The sequence below is a fragment of the Harpia harpyja genome, chromosome 7, assembly GCF_026419915.1.
Source record: "Harpia harpyja isolate bHarHar1 chromosome 7, bHarHar1 primary haplotype, whole genome shotgun sequence".
Classification (NCBI taxonomy): Eukaryota; Metazoa; Chordata; class Aves; order Accipitriformes; family Accipitridae; genus Harpia; species Harpia harpyja.
Genome location: NC_068946.1, coordinates 44,165,607 through 44,180,068, shown reverse-complemented (window position 1 = coordinate 44,180,068; position 14,462 = coordinate 44,165,607). Strand labels below are relative to the sequence as shown.

The 14,462-nt window shown below is 45.9% G+C and overlaps 1 protein-coding gene and 1 non-coding gene across 28 annotated transcripts in view; one reads left to right on the top strand and one right to left on the bottom strand.

The window, feature by feature from the left end:
• CLASP1 (cytoplasmic linker associated protein 1) overlaps positions 1-14,462 on the top strand; it is a 192,591-nt gene that overhangs the window by 40,503 nt on the left and 137,626 nt on the right. The window lies entirely within an intron of this gene.
• On the bottom strand, positions 13,573-13,689 carry LOC128144640 (U4atac minor spliceosomal RNA). Its single transcript, XR_008236148.1, has one exon. It is a non-coding gene; the product is annotated as a U4atac minor spliceosomal RNA (small nuclear RNA).

Sequence of the window (14,462 nt, the reverse complement as noted above, 5' to 3'; positions counted from 1 at the left end):
CTCTGTAGTCTCAGATGAGGATATGAAAACTCTTAAAAAATGCTAGTTTATATTTCCTGTCTTGCTAGGGTGCAGGAAAGTGCTATTAACCTACAGGAGGAAAAAGACAAAGAATAAGAAGAGACTTAACTGTAGCTGGATCCCCTTCCTAATCAATTGGTGGTGGTCATTTTGTGGAAGATTTAGCAGCTGATCTGCTTGACTTTTCTACAACGTCTGCACTGAAGAAAAAGCAGCCACTTGATCTCTAACCTGCACCACAAGCAGTTTTATCAGGAAAGCATGTTATGTTTCTCGGTGTTATCCTTGGGCACTGCCATATCTTAACTGCTCTTTCTCTAAATGATGTTTTCTAGTCTGACATAGTAACTATCTGTGAAACTCAATCTCCATTTCTTCTGAAATAGTCTCTGTGCTGTAGACTCCAAGAGACTTGCCAGCAGCAATCCCTCCTTCCTGAACAAAGTTGCCATTGACACAGGCTGATAGAGAGGAATAGTAATTGGAGCCTATCGCTGTGTGTGACTTTGAACTTTTTACTTTATCAGATGATGTCAAGTTAAACAAAACGTCCTAGATAAATAACCCAAAAGCCCAATGCCATTTTTTAGCTGAAAAGAAGGTACCAGTTTCTGCTATGGCTGGCAATATTTGAACTTGACATGTGTGTGCTGATCTTGCTGCCTGATCCATGTCACAGATCCTTTATACCTGTGTGAAACCCTGTTGAAGTCCAAGATTGTCATGGATCAGATCATGTAGCTGGAGTCTTTGGGGGCTACAAATTGTTGCCTGGCTTATACTATTGTACCTAGCGAAGGATTTAAAAAATAAATCAGTTTTGCTGTTTCACAATCTGCCGGCAAGGTCTTACTGGTGGTGACACAGAAGCTCATTAAATCAGTGCATGAATTGACAGGGCTGCTTCTAATTAGAATATATAAAACTGTTTCAAGTTTTAATGAACATTTGAAGTCAGTGACAGCTAAAGGCCTATGTGTTAAGAATCAAGTAAAACAGGATGCTTTGTAGAAATGTGACCAATTTGTTCTAATTTTAAGCAATGGGGTGGGGATGGTGTTACAACTAGTTGGCCTTTGGAGATCCCTTCTAACCCGATTTTATTGGTGAGCCCTATTCTTACGCTAAAGGTTAAAGAGCTATTGTGTCACTTAACTCTGTACGGAATGTGCAGTAGGGCTGGATGGGATGGGAGGAAACAATCTGGCATGCTTTTCATGTCAGGTTAACAGTGGCACACTATCATGTCCAGCATTATGTCTGTCTTGTTTCAGAATTCACAAGACATCAGGTTTTGGTTCTGGAAGTTCTCAGAATGATCATGCTTTTCCCTTCTGTGTAAAAGATGTTGCTTTACTTAAGGCAAAAACTAATACTAATGGAGCACTAAAGTTTGGAATAGGTGCCCCAAAGTCAAGAAACCACTTTTGAAGTTAAAGGAGCAGGAAGGCTTGCATAACTTCCAACCTGTATGAATAAAAAGACATGAGACGGTATACAATGAAGAGGTTTCAAACATGTGAAGGGCACGTTTTTAGAGGTACCTGTGCCTCTGGATGCTGCATATTTCAGTTTAAGCTGGCACCTAATTTGTGCTTTAGAGAATTCCACCAAGCTTCCCTTACAATCTCTTGGAGATAAGAATAAATAAATAAAATCCACCTTTGAACCTGCCTGTGATGACAGGGGATAACTGAGTCTCTTGAGTCTCTTCCTTGGCAAATTACAAATATTTGTTTCTTTAACAAAACCTGTTGGTTTTAACTAGAAGGGACAATTTGGAAAAATTTGAAAAATTGTTGTTCCCTTTCTCCTCTGAGGTGAAATGTAACTTGAATTCAGCAGGCTGCATTTATTCTTCTTCAAAGTTGCTTTTCACTGTTGCTTCAAGTTTGTGCAATGTTGTAGTGAAAAAACTCCCCCTGAAGCAGCACGACACAGCCTCTTTTACTAAGCTGTATTCAGATTCTTAAGTTTTTGCATTTTTGTAAAGGTGTGCTGTGCTATTAACTGCTTGCATAACTATACAGTAAATACTGTTCAGCAGAAAGTTAGGAGGCTGTTCTTGTTAACAAGAGTCCAGTGAGAACAGACCTCTTTAAGAAAATAACAGAATTGCAAAACAAGGCATCTGATCTTCTAAAATCACAATCAAAAGGGTTATTTAAACACTTGATTCGGTTTACCCTTTTTTGTGTTGAAAATAACGATGGCAGTTATGAAGGAGAGAAAAATGTAGTAAGAACATTGCAAAAGGTTAGTAGAGCCTGTCCAGGAGGTACCTGCTTCATCTGGCTGTGCTTTCCCAGGGTGTCAGCTGTTTGTGTACCCTGCGCTGAACCGAGTGGCTTCTTGTATTACATTTATAGCTTCTGTTCCTCTGGTGTGTTTCAGTTTAAGAGCTCCATTTAAGATAATTAATCCAAGAGCTAATGATTTAGTTGAACATTTAATTAATTCTTTTCTTGTATTAATCCACAAGAATTTGTGGAAGCCTCTAATGTGAGGAATGCTTGTTTGTGTAGCTGCAGTGCTAGAGCATTGATAGGAACTATTTGCCTGACTTATTTAAATGTGTTTCTAGAGCTGGATATAGAAGCCAAAACATACATGGTTTATCCCTATAATTTTCCAATTGACCTTCCACTTGTGCTATCAGCTGCTCAATCGGCTTGTTCTTTTCCCTTAAGAAAATGCTGGCTCCTTCAAGCAATACAGGATGAAGAATTCCTTTCTCTTCCCTTGAGGTGTTTGTGTTGTTTTTGGTTTTGTTGTGTCCCCCCCTGCCCCAAGTGTCTCACCAGTTTAACAGCTCTGGAGACTGCAGTGCTTCAGCCATAGGAACGGACATGGCATGGGTGCTGATTGAGCTGAGTCTTACCAGTGTCAGCCCATCCTTCCATCTCCAGTTGGATCTTGAAGCAGCTATTGCCAGGCTGCTTGCTTAGGTTTGCCTGTGGCTGGGCTTCCACGGGTGCCAATTGTATGAGTGTTTTGTAGCAGTGGGTTTCCAGCAGGACTACAATAGACAGTAGAAGTCTTTCCAGACAGATTTTGTTGAACAGCTGTCCCATGGTGATGACTGTCACCTGTTTCAGACCTGGAATATCAGGTGAGTAGGATGATGTGGGGTGTTATATGTATGGAATTGGATTTTCCAGATGGCTTGTTAGAAAAGCCACAAGTACACAGCTGAACTGCAGCACTGAGTGCATAGCGCTTGGTGCACATGTTCTGCTCTGGAGCAGTTCTGTAGACATCTGCAGCCTCTAAGTGCCAAGGCAAGAAATCTACCCTTGCCTGCATGTGGGTGTCTCAGACCCTAGATGCTTGTGGATAGGTAGCTTGCCCAAAATTGCAAAACCTTTTTGGGTTTTTGACTGCATGCCATGAACCAATGTGGCCCAAGGGTGTGCCCTAATTTAGATGCATTGTGTTTCACTATGCTGTCATATAATTGAGTATCTGTTGGAAACAACTAAAAAGGCATCTGTTTTCAGTCTGGGGGAGGAAAGCAGATGTTTTATTCTCTTCTGAAAGCTCAGTAGAGCAATGCTTCAGCTGTTGCTCCAGGTCTTGATGACAGCCAAAAAGGCAAAGGGACAGACGCATAGGTCAAAAGGAGCTGAGGAGAGGAACATACTTAAGAATGCTTATTTCTTGTGTGTTAAGTGGCATGTGGGGTTTAGTTCTGGAGTGCATGGAAAGCATTGCCCTCAAAGTTAGCATTAGCTTTTAAGTGGGTGCGGACAGAATCTTTTTTCATTATGACTGCTGTTTCCTAGACCAGATAGATCAAATTCTTGGAAGATATCTACTTGCCAGAAGTTAAAAGATATTTAAAATTATGCCTGAATTGATCAAGAACTGTGCTAAGAGCTGGGTGTGATAGAGCCATAGTTGCGAGAGTATTGCATAGGTTACAGACTGGTTGGAGCTGCTGATCCAGAAGCTGTGTAAAGAGGTCTGCAGGGTGCTAGGTCTGGGCCAGTTGTGTCACTTTTCAGTTGAATGTCCCTGGCCCCTTGCAGGATGACACAATGGCTCAAGCAGAGTGTGCTTGGTGACAGCTGCCCAGCTTGCAGATGGACACTGGTGCATATCTGCTGATGTGAGGTCTGGTTCTACCTGCATAGGCACAGTCAGGTGAGCAGGTCAGGGCTGGGACTGTCCACTTTTGTGTTCTTGTGGCACTTGGTTTTCTGGGGTCCTGGTTTCAGCTGGAGTCACTGGTATAGCACTGATAGTAAACCTCTGGAAGCTTTCTCTTTGTTTGACATGCATTGAAAAATGGCATTTAACTGTACCTTGCAGGGACTAAGAGATATGATAAAAGAAGAAACTGATATAGTCAACAGCTTAAACCAGTAGCTCTCAGTCTTCACTGATTTCACTGATCTATCTTGACAGTACTGAATAGTAAGCTGTGGGAAGCATCACATTTGCTGCATGGGCTGTGCTAGATCTTGGGGCTGCTGTAGGTGCTGGGTTAGATCTAGCTCAGGTGTACCCCCTACTGGTGTAGAGAGATTGAGAAGTATTTTAACCCATGCCTCAAAGGGTCATCCTCTGGGCTTTCCTGGATGGGTCAGAAGGGTGTTTGAAATGCACGGTCTCCTCTCCAGGCTCACCTGCGAAGGAAGACCTTGTGACGTACTGCTACTGCTGAAGACTTCCCTTGAGGGCAGTGCTTGCCAATACCACATGGGTCACTGCAGCTTCACCAGCCCTAAGGGAATGGGAGCAAAAGGTGTAGGTCCAGCAGAAAAGGGCAACATGTGTTGAGAGATCCTCTATACTTGAAAATTATGCTGCTTAGTCCCAGAGGCCGGTTTCTTTGTGCTTCTCAGCATATTTGGCTCTTTGCTTCATGTATCAGGGTCCCGCTTGGTCCTGAAATCTCTTGAAACCTTGAATTTTAGTTTTGTCACACAAAGTTTTGAAATCATCTCCTCTTGTGATGCTGGGCACTGGAAGAGCTGTTCTTCAGTTATGAACAGTACTTGTTGGGCCTGTCATATGTAAAACTTGCCTGAAGATCTGCAGGACATGCTGCAAGAGCATGTTTGTGTTGTGGTGCTTGGTGTTTTGTGGGGTTTTTTTTGTTTGTTTGTTGTTTGTTTTTTGTTTTTTTTTTATGGAAAGCTTTACTTGAATTCTCTCTTTTTCCTGAGTTGCTGTGTTTGCTGCTGGGACAGCTGGCTCTGTCCTAGCCTCATGCTATGGATTGTGTCTGTCTGCATTGAGAGGTGATTTTCTTTGGCTGCAAATTTATATTGTCTTATGATTGCAGGTGGGAAGAACACAAGGAGCCTCTTTCTTTCACTTTCTGTGGTTGCGTAGTCTGAGTTTCACTTTTTCTTCCAACCGCACTCTCCAGCATAGTACTTCATGCTGTTCTTTCTAAATAGTTGAACCTTTCGGGCTCTTTAGGAGCTATAAAATCAATTGCTTATTTACTTGGCTGTTAGAGCACTACAGTGCTAGCAGCACCTTCTTAGCAATGGAAAGTGAAGAAAGGACTCTTCAGACAGAAACTGAGGGGAAATTCCAGGTAGGGATTTTGTAATTACTGAAGTTGGAATTTAGGCAGGATGTAGAAGCCATTGCCCTTGTGTTAAGAGGTTGTTAAAGGCTTTCAATGTGGTTGGTTGGTCAGAACTTCAGCTCTTACAGTCTCCTCTGGGTGAAAAAGATTTCAGTGGGCTAAAGAAGCAGCTTTGCAGGAATAGGATTTCTGCTGAAGTGATGCCTTCCTCCATGGAGGAAGTATTCCCTCCTGCCACTGTGGCCCCTTTCTTTACCTAGCATCCGTCTCTTCACTTGGGCCATTGTCTTTCTTCCTGCAGCTAACAAAGGCATCTTGAACATTTCTTCTCTTCTCAATGGAGTTCTTCATTGTTGTACTATTAGGCTGTTGTGGATTATGTCTGGAGACTCTTCTCAAGGGTGTAGGAACGTATGGTAGATGCTGAACAGGCAGTCTGACTGCACAGGGCTGGGAGCTGCTGTGGAAGCTTCAAGTCTCAGGGTGTTTCCTAAGTTTTGCAAAGGTTGTGGCTACTGAAAATGCTATTGCACTCTTTATTGCATGTGTTCTTTTCTTCCTAAACAAGGCAAGAAAGAAGCTTCATTAGCTGTGAGCTAGCAAGAGATGTCAGCATCTGGAAACTACCCATTACCCTACTCAAGTCAGCTTCTGTCAACTCTTCACCGCAGTGGCTGCTTGGCCTCCCTGAGAGATCCCCAAATTTTTTTCATGTTACCAGCAGCTGGTGGGTCTTGGCTGTGTTTGCACAGGTTTGATGCCCTCCTCATGAGGCTGTCCATGTGGCATGTCATCACTGCTTTGCAGGATTACTGTTCCTCATAAAAGCTTATATTGAATGGTGTAATCTGGAAACGCAGATGTTAAGCAGCATGGGAACTAGTGGTCAAGAGGGGTAGCTGGATATTTGAGCATCCTCACAATTCTCACTGCTCTTCTTGAGCCCTAAGGGAGCAGAGAGGGCTGTCAGTGATTATCTGCTAGGTTGTGTGTTTGCCTTGTTTTTTTCCAGATGCTATCTAAACCCTCAGAAGCACTTCTGTTTTAATTCTAAAATGTGCTGAGCACTGTTTATTCCTGCAGGTGTTAGATGGAGTTGGGGTTAGTGCTTCTGTGCTAGGAGCTTTGAGGTGCTCCAGCTAATATGGTTCCGCCTAAAGGCGGATTACCAGTGTGATCTCTCGCTTTCTCTGTGCACTGTAGTAGGCTTTTGCCTATAATGGAGGGGAAAACACTTTTATTAGGTAAACCAGGCCGGCCTGTTAGTAAGGCACATCGCAATACTAGCAATACTAGTTGCCATAATAAAGGCTTTCAGTTTTCCCATGAAAAACAAAGCAGGGCATTGCAATGGCTTTTTTCCTTTCCCTGGCATATTTTTGTTGCTTTTCTGTAATAGAGATCCTAGCACTGATTGTACGATGCTTCCTTTTGCCTTGAGCTCCTGAGATGCAACTTGTCACTAAAGCTACAAGCTCATTCAAGGATGCGGTGGGCCTGATCTCATCAGTGCTTACAGAGGTACCTCCATTTTTCCTTACTGGCTGAGGACCTGTCTGTAAGTGTAAGTGCTCAGCTGGGGGCAACGGAAATGTACAGAATAGTGGCAGTGTTTGTGATGAAGATATTTAATTGCTTTGTGGTGAAGAACCAAAGGCAATAGCAGTTGGTAGTGCAGGTGTTTCATTTTGATGTTGTTTTATGTGAAGACACTGAGTACTGCCATGCAGATATCCATACCTGTAAGGTGCTGCAAAAACAGGACTACCCTTCTGAAAAAATGCTTGCTGCTGCTGGTTTTCAGGAGCGTTTGGGGTAATTGAGACAGGAAAGTGTGGTTTAAATTGGGACTCTGCCTTCAACTGCAAAGTCTCCTGATGTATTACCGCAAATGCTGCTTCCCTGGAGACTGAGCATGCACTGTAGTTTGTGTGTCGGTAGTGATTTACCTGCTGTGCTGTCTGGAGCTTTGACCTTGTTCAGGCTAGAAAAGCCACCTGTGCTCCAAAGCAGTGACTCTGCAACTTGTGATTCCCTCTGTGTTCGTTGGACAGAGCCCAGTGGTTACATGCTGCTCCTTCTCATCATGGTTATGTGCAACCACTCAAGGACTAATGCAGAATCTTTGCAAAAGAGGGTGAATTTGTTACTCTTTGGAACTCACCCCTTCAATTCCACCGAGCAGAGGCAGGGCAGGGAGCAGTGTGACTTGCTTCAGCTCTTTCACCTAGGACATCCTTGTCAGCTTTCCTGGAAGCAGATGTCCACATTTTAGAATGATCATGCCCTTTTAAGCATCCCCCCATTTTTCTTTGTGGAATTTCTGTTGTGACAGCTTCTTGCTCTGTGGTGCATTTCCTTGAATTGCTTTGAATTTCTTATGTGTTCTACGAAGTCTCTAGCTCTTACATCAGGAGACAACTGTTTAATTGTTGGCTTTTTTTTCTGGATCTAGAAAACAGTTCTTGGGTTTTTTTGCTTCTGCATAAGAAAGGTGCCCTTGTGTCCTAACAGTAGTTGTAAAAATATATCCCTATAGTGACCATTTCTGACAACTTTTTCTTAATACCTCCCAACATTTAAATGACCTTAGTCCTTCTGGGATTTATTTCACTCTAGAACTATGCGTTATTTACTGAGTTGCTTGTCTGTTTCCAGGTCTGTAAATGAAGGAGAACTTCCAATAACCAGGTTTTTGCTCATTTTACAAGTGCTGGTGGTTTCATTGGGTGTTTTGGTTCAGTCATTTCCATCAGTCCAGCAGTGAGCCCTGGCAGGCCATCACTTGTCATATGGGCTTTACTGTCCTTGATCACTGTCCCACAGTGCTGCACCATTGTAGGCTGGGTGAGTTGGCATCGCATAAACTGGTCTCCTGAATTTTGGGGTGAGCAGTGGTCTTTAATTCATAGATGTTGCTTCTTGATAGTCTTTTACAAACAGTAGCTTAAAAGTGCTGAGAGATGCTCTGAGCTCTGTTATGTTGGAATAGCGGCGGAATTAAGGAGATGGGCTGATTGCAGTTCTCCTTGCTCTTTAGTCCCAGAAGACCTGTGGAAGGTTTGTGTTGTTCCTTGTGTTGTACAAGTGAGGTGTTTTCCAGAGGCTCAGATATTTGGGACTGTAGTGTGGAGACTCTGTGATAGTACTGGCTGTCATCACAGTGAGGAAAGGAGACTCAACTGACCTGCAAAAGTCAGTACGGTCACAGGAACACAGGGTGGCATTGGCATGGAGGTGCAGGGAAGATAAACTTGCAGGATGATGTTGAACAGAGTCTAGGACTGAGGGATAGGCCACAAGCAGAGGAGATTTGGGAACCTGTCTGGGTGGAGATGTGCAGGGCAGTCAGTACCTCCTGGATTTTCCTTTGAGATAGTGTCATGGCAGAGAGTGTAAGCAGCTTGGGCTTCACAGCCTTTAGAGAGGGCTGTTTTCATGGGCCATCTTCATGGGCTGATGTACAGCAGGGGATGGATTCACAGTGGGGAAGGAAGAACAAGGCATCTCTGGGTGTACTGCCAGGAGAAGAGAAAAGGTTTTCAAGCATGTGGTAGGAGAGGCTGGGAAAAGGGATATGGAGATGAAAGCTGTTGTGTAGTTTAAATCCTGTCAGGTCTGTTAAGTGTGCTGCTAGTCTGATTTGCTGAACAGCTGCATGCTGTGCTGTAAGGAGCCCCTCAGTGCTGATACTCTCCAGTGTACACGATTTGGCCTCCCTGCTAGGGAAGGACAGAGTGCCAGGGATGTTCCTGATCCACTGTGACTGTTCTCAGCCATAGGTACTGTGTGTGTTTGATGTTGTATTGCATAGTGTGATTCCCTGTTCTGGGCAGAATAACTGATCAGCTGTATAGGAGGGCAGAATAACTCTCTGAAAGGTTTCTGTAGCTCTTTTTCCCATTCTTCTAAATCCAAAACAGATGTCTGGCCTCTCATCAGTGTCTTAAAACAGAAGAAAAGTCACTATAAGATTGCTCTGTTTGGAAATGTAAATTCCCACATTAATTAGACTTTCTAAATCTCACAGATTTAGAAATCTGTCTGTAGCTGATGAGAAATAAAAGGGGCATTTTTGCTCTAGGAATCCACTCTAAGAGATTGTGGTCCATGGTCCAATGTCAAAACTTACATATCCAAACCAAGCATCTGCTTTCTTGAGGCATTGCTGTATTGAATGGCAAATCAGTGGCCCGGTGTCCAAAATTGTTTGTGGATTTTGAGGGTGGTGTCTGTGACAGAATGGATGGTAACTCGTGGATCTGGAGAAAGAACCCAGGAATAACTATTTCAAGTCTTCCTCCTGTTCAGCTCTTTGACCACAGCTTGTAATCATGCCAGTAAAACCAGTTGTGCTGCTGTTGCTGCCTTCTTGTTTGCTGGTGTTGGTTTTGCAAATCGTGTCGTACAGAGTAGCTCACGTGATCTGTGTCTGTACTAGGGTCGTTGGGCTGGGGTGATGCATTCATGTTGCCAGTGCAGATGTGATCCTGCCTTGGAGCAAGAAATGTTAACTGCTGGAATGGCAGAAGGAGATTGATCCCTCTGGGGTGGATGGGAACCTATCTGGCTTATACTGTTATATATACTGTTATACTTCTGTGCACGTGGAATAGAGCAGTTAGCATTTCATAAGCTAATTTCATGTTTCTCTGTCTGCCAGGAGTTTTATCATTGCTGTGCTGACCCAAAATATGTACCTGACTTCAAAACTAAATTTGCAAATGTCAGCTAACTTTAGCTCTTGCTTGGTCTTGGGTGCCCAGTTCAGTTGTGGTGGATGTTTCCTGCCTTGAGGAATTAGAACTGCTCCTTGTCTGACTGATTGACGCTAGTCATAAGGCAGACAGTGATGTGGGGCATTGGTGCTTGTCTCAGGCTTCTCAATGTGTGATCTGAAGTGTTCTCCTTTTTCACAAATATATTAAGTTTACTTAAGGTATGCAAGTGCTTCTCCATGTCTTTGTTTATGAACCCGAAAGATTATCTAAGCAAGTGTTCAAAAAAAGCCTGGTTGGTTGGTTTTGTTTATTTGTCTGTTTGTGGTTGGTTTGTTTTTTTTTTTTTTTTGGCATGTTGTGATTTAGAAGTCTGTTTTCTACCTCCCTTCCCTCCTCCAAGAAAAACCTCATGGACAGACTCCAAAGTGAAATAGCCAAGCCATGTCACCACAGTGTTGGAAATGAGGAAACTGAGCATGAAGCAAGCTGGTGACACAGCTGGGGTAGAAGCTGTCTCTCCAGCATTCTCATTTGGGTCCCAAGCTGCCAGGTGTGGAAGGTCCAGCAGGAAGCCAGCAGAGTAAAACCAGCCCATCGCTGATTCCCTACAAGAGACATGGGATAAAGGTTTGTGCAGCAGCCACCACATCTCTGCTGCGTGTGGCATGGTGCAGAGAGTTGAGGAAAAGGCTCATTTCTTCTGCACTACAGTCCAGAGCTGCCATGTTAGTGCAGGCTGTCAGGGTAGCCTGAGGCTGTGGTTCACTCCGGTCACTTTGTGCTGGATCAGCTGGTGCTGGATCGTGCAGCTTGCTTTCTTGCCCTTTTATGGGAGTGCATTTAGGTGTGTCTTGTTTTAAGCTGTGTTGGATGCATTTATTTGTCTGCCATGCTTGGTGAGCATTTACTGTTAGAGCAGATGATGGTAGGGGGTCTGCTCTCTGATATGTGGAGCTGCCTGTAGGCCCTTCAACACCACCCAGGTATTAAAGGACAGATGCGTTGAGTTCTTTGAAGTAAGTTTTTGATGACCTCTTAAAAAAAACAAACCAACCCCCCTATTTTTCTGTAGTAGGAAAGGCTGTGTTGCATCCCAGGAACTAACAGGAGCCTTCTTTACTGGGAATGATGGTGCCTTGAGACCTGGCAGTTGGAGGGAGGCAGGAGAAGGGCTTGCTGACAGCCCTTAGTGCCTACGGAAAGTACTTGTGAGACATTACCAGATGCACATTGAGCTGAATACTGGATAGCACAAATTGCTTTACTGACTGTCTTGGGGAACCTCAGGAGTCTAAGCAAAGCGGCAGAGCCACAGACCTAGGGCTGTGCCACTGTGTGTTTCTGCAGTGGGTTTGGGAGACCTGAGATCACTCTTTTTGGGGCCTGTGTAAAGTAGGGGGCTAAAAGCAGCAGCTGCTGACCTGGTATTTTCTCAGTTGAGGGCTGGGGGCCTCTGTGCTACTAGAGATACCGGTGAGTTGAGTCCTGCCTTGCTTGGAGCATGAAGCAAGGCCTGTGGTGATGTAAAGGCCTGGAATAGCTCTGTAGTTATCAGCACTGCAGTGTTATCTGGAATTTCGGATGGAGAGCTGCCCTTCCTGTGCCTTGGTGTGGAGCGGTGCCCGCTGGCTGGCTTCCCCGGGGAGGGGTGTGCTGCAAGATGACAGCAGTGGGGTGGCTGCTGAGAGGGCCCATCGCTGCTCTGGCCCTGCCTGACAGTCTCCCTGCTCCTGAGGTTCCTCCTGGCCATGGGGGTGTGTTAATTCAGGCAGAGCTTGAGTAACTGCTTCAGTGGTAAGCTGGGGTGGGCTCTTCAGTGCAGTCAATCCAGTGCAACAAGGGCTGGAATTCAATTTCTTATGCATTCATTTGCCAATCGTGCCCTGGGTTTTCTATTATCTGTCTCCCGTTGTAATGGATCTGTTGGATCTCTCAATCCATACATGATTTCAACTTTTGACCTCTGACCCTCAGCAGTTTGAGGCAGGTGGCACACCAGGGTTGACACATGAATCCAGCATGGTAGGGAGTAACACCTGGTCACCCCCAGTGGCTGCTTCCTCAATAGCTGTCCAAGCCACTGTTGCAATCTTTGTGCTAATTAGCTCTCTATTGCTACAAGCACAACAGTAAAAAGTCTTGGGAGACTTAGCTCATCCTCCCTGTCTGATCCTGGGGCCGAGCTGCAGGGTAACCGGCTATGTTTGCACTGTGCATGTGTTTCCTTTTAATGTTTGAGTGATGAGTTCCCCTTGCTCCTTCTGGCTTGCGGGCAGTTTGAAGAAGAGATGGATCCCTTCCTCTCCTGGGATCAGATTTATCTGTGGGGCACACCTCTGTAATTGGAGGCAGCACACTTACTTCTCTGTGCAGGATGCTGCTGTGATGGGACTCTGATCAGACAGCTGTGAATGATGATGGGCATTCAGAGTCCCAGTGACTTTCCTTAAAGGCATCTCTCAGCTAACGAGGGCCTGAAGCCCATCCTCTTGTTGGGGCTCTGCTGCTGTACCCCAGCCAGGAGGAGCCGAGTGGGCTGGCAGAGGAGCGGGCAGTGATGGGGCTTAAGGCAGCTGGCTCTGGAGCTGTCTGAGCATTTGTCAATGATAGATTAAATCCAGTGTGCAAGATGAATGTGAAAATGAAACACAGCTTATAAAAGCATGAAGAAAATTCTCCTTTGGCATATGAATAGCTTCTAGATCTTGTCGGCATGCTGCAAATGATGTTGAATTAAAATGACACGGTTGAAGGATCTGTTACTGTGATGGGAGAAAACTGCAGGAGCTGTTTGGAGACAGTAAAGTGGTATGTTGGGAGAAGCTAGGATCCAGTGCTTGTATTTAGGAAGTTTCTTTTTAGGAGACTTGATGTGGAGTAGGCTGTTTCCTCTGCACACTGTTCATAGCTCCCATGCTGCTATAGAGCCGAGGGTGGAAAGCTTGGGTTATGGACTGACTGCTGGTGGGCAAAGCAGGCGCAGCAGCCGTGGTCGCTCCCGCAGGAGGGTTAAAACAGGCAGGTTGAGCGTGTAACGTGAGGGCGTGCTAACGTGTACTTCTATCACGCAGTTACTTCTGTTATGAATGCAGCGTTACTCCTGAGGCAGAAGAACGTCGTAATTTGGGGGTGGGGGATGTCGGGCAGCCCGGTGTAGGGCGGAGCGGAGGCGCAGCACCAGTCAACGCCCAACGTGCCTGATAACGCACCGGGGCAGCTTCCGAACTGAGGTAGCCGAGAAAACGGCCGTTTCTAACGCGCCGGGCACGCGCCGCGGTGCGAGGTTCCAAAAATTGCGCCGCGCGCGAAGCGGGCGCCGCTGTGTTGTTCCAGGCGTTAGCAGTGCTGCCCTCACCACGCGTTCATCGAGCAGCCGCGCAACCCCGAGATAAGGACGGTTGACGGGTACCGTGGCGCGCCGCCGCTAGGGGAAAGCTAACCGCGCCCTAGGTCCGGGCGAGGGGCGGCGCGCCGCCGGACCCGCTCCCCCGCCGCCCGGCTCGGGGGCGCGCTGCGCTGGGGCGCGGCGCGGAGAGCGGCGTTTCTGTCTCGTCTCCGGCTCCGGTTTAAGCCTTTTTGTCGACTCTGGCGGCGCTACCCAGAGTGCTCTGCGCCAGCCGGGCGCTTATTTGCATAGGGGGCTGGGCGGCCGCGCCGGGCGGCAGCGGCGACGGAGCGCGCCCCCTGCCGGCCGCCCGCCCCGCCAGCAGCCGCGTCCGTGCACGTGCAGACGTATAGATATGGCTGTATAGATGGTATGTACCGTCCGCAGGGAGCGGGGCTGCGCTGTGACAGCCCTGGTGACGGCACGGCCTCAGAAGCCTGGCCGTCCGTAGCGCTTCCGGGAGTTACTAACCTCAGTGCCTCACTAAAACCTTAGAGAGCTGTCTTGTACCAGAGCTATCATGATCTATAGGGTCTTGCCAGGTATTTAGTACACAAGCTACACAATATATTCAGTGTATGATGTAATTTTGGGGGGCAGTTATTAAATGGAGTTGATCAGAGTGGGTTTTCTGATTGGCAGCCTGTCCTGAAGCTTCCCTCAGGTTTCAGTTGCCATAGAAGTGTTGGGTTTAATTTCTGCAAGTGAATAATTAAGCAGCTGTTAGTGCACACAATTTTCTAATTATAAGTGTAATAATTACAATTAGTTAGAAATGTTAGTTACA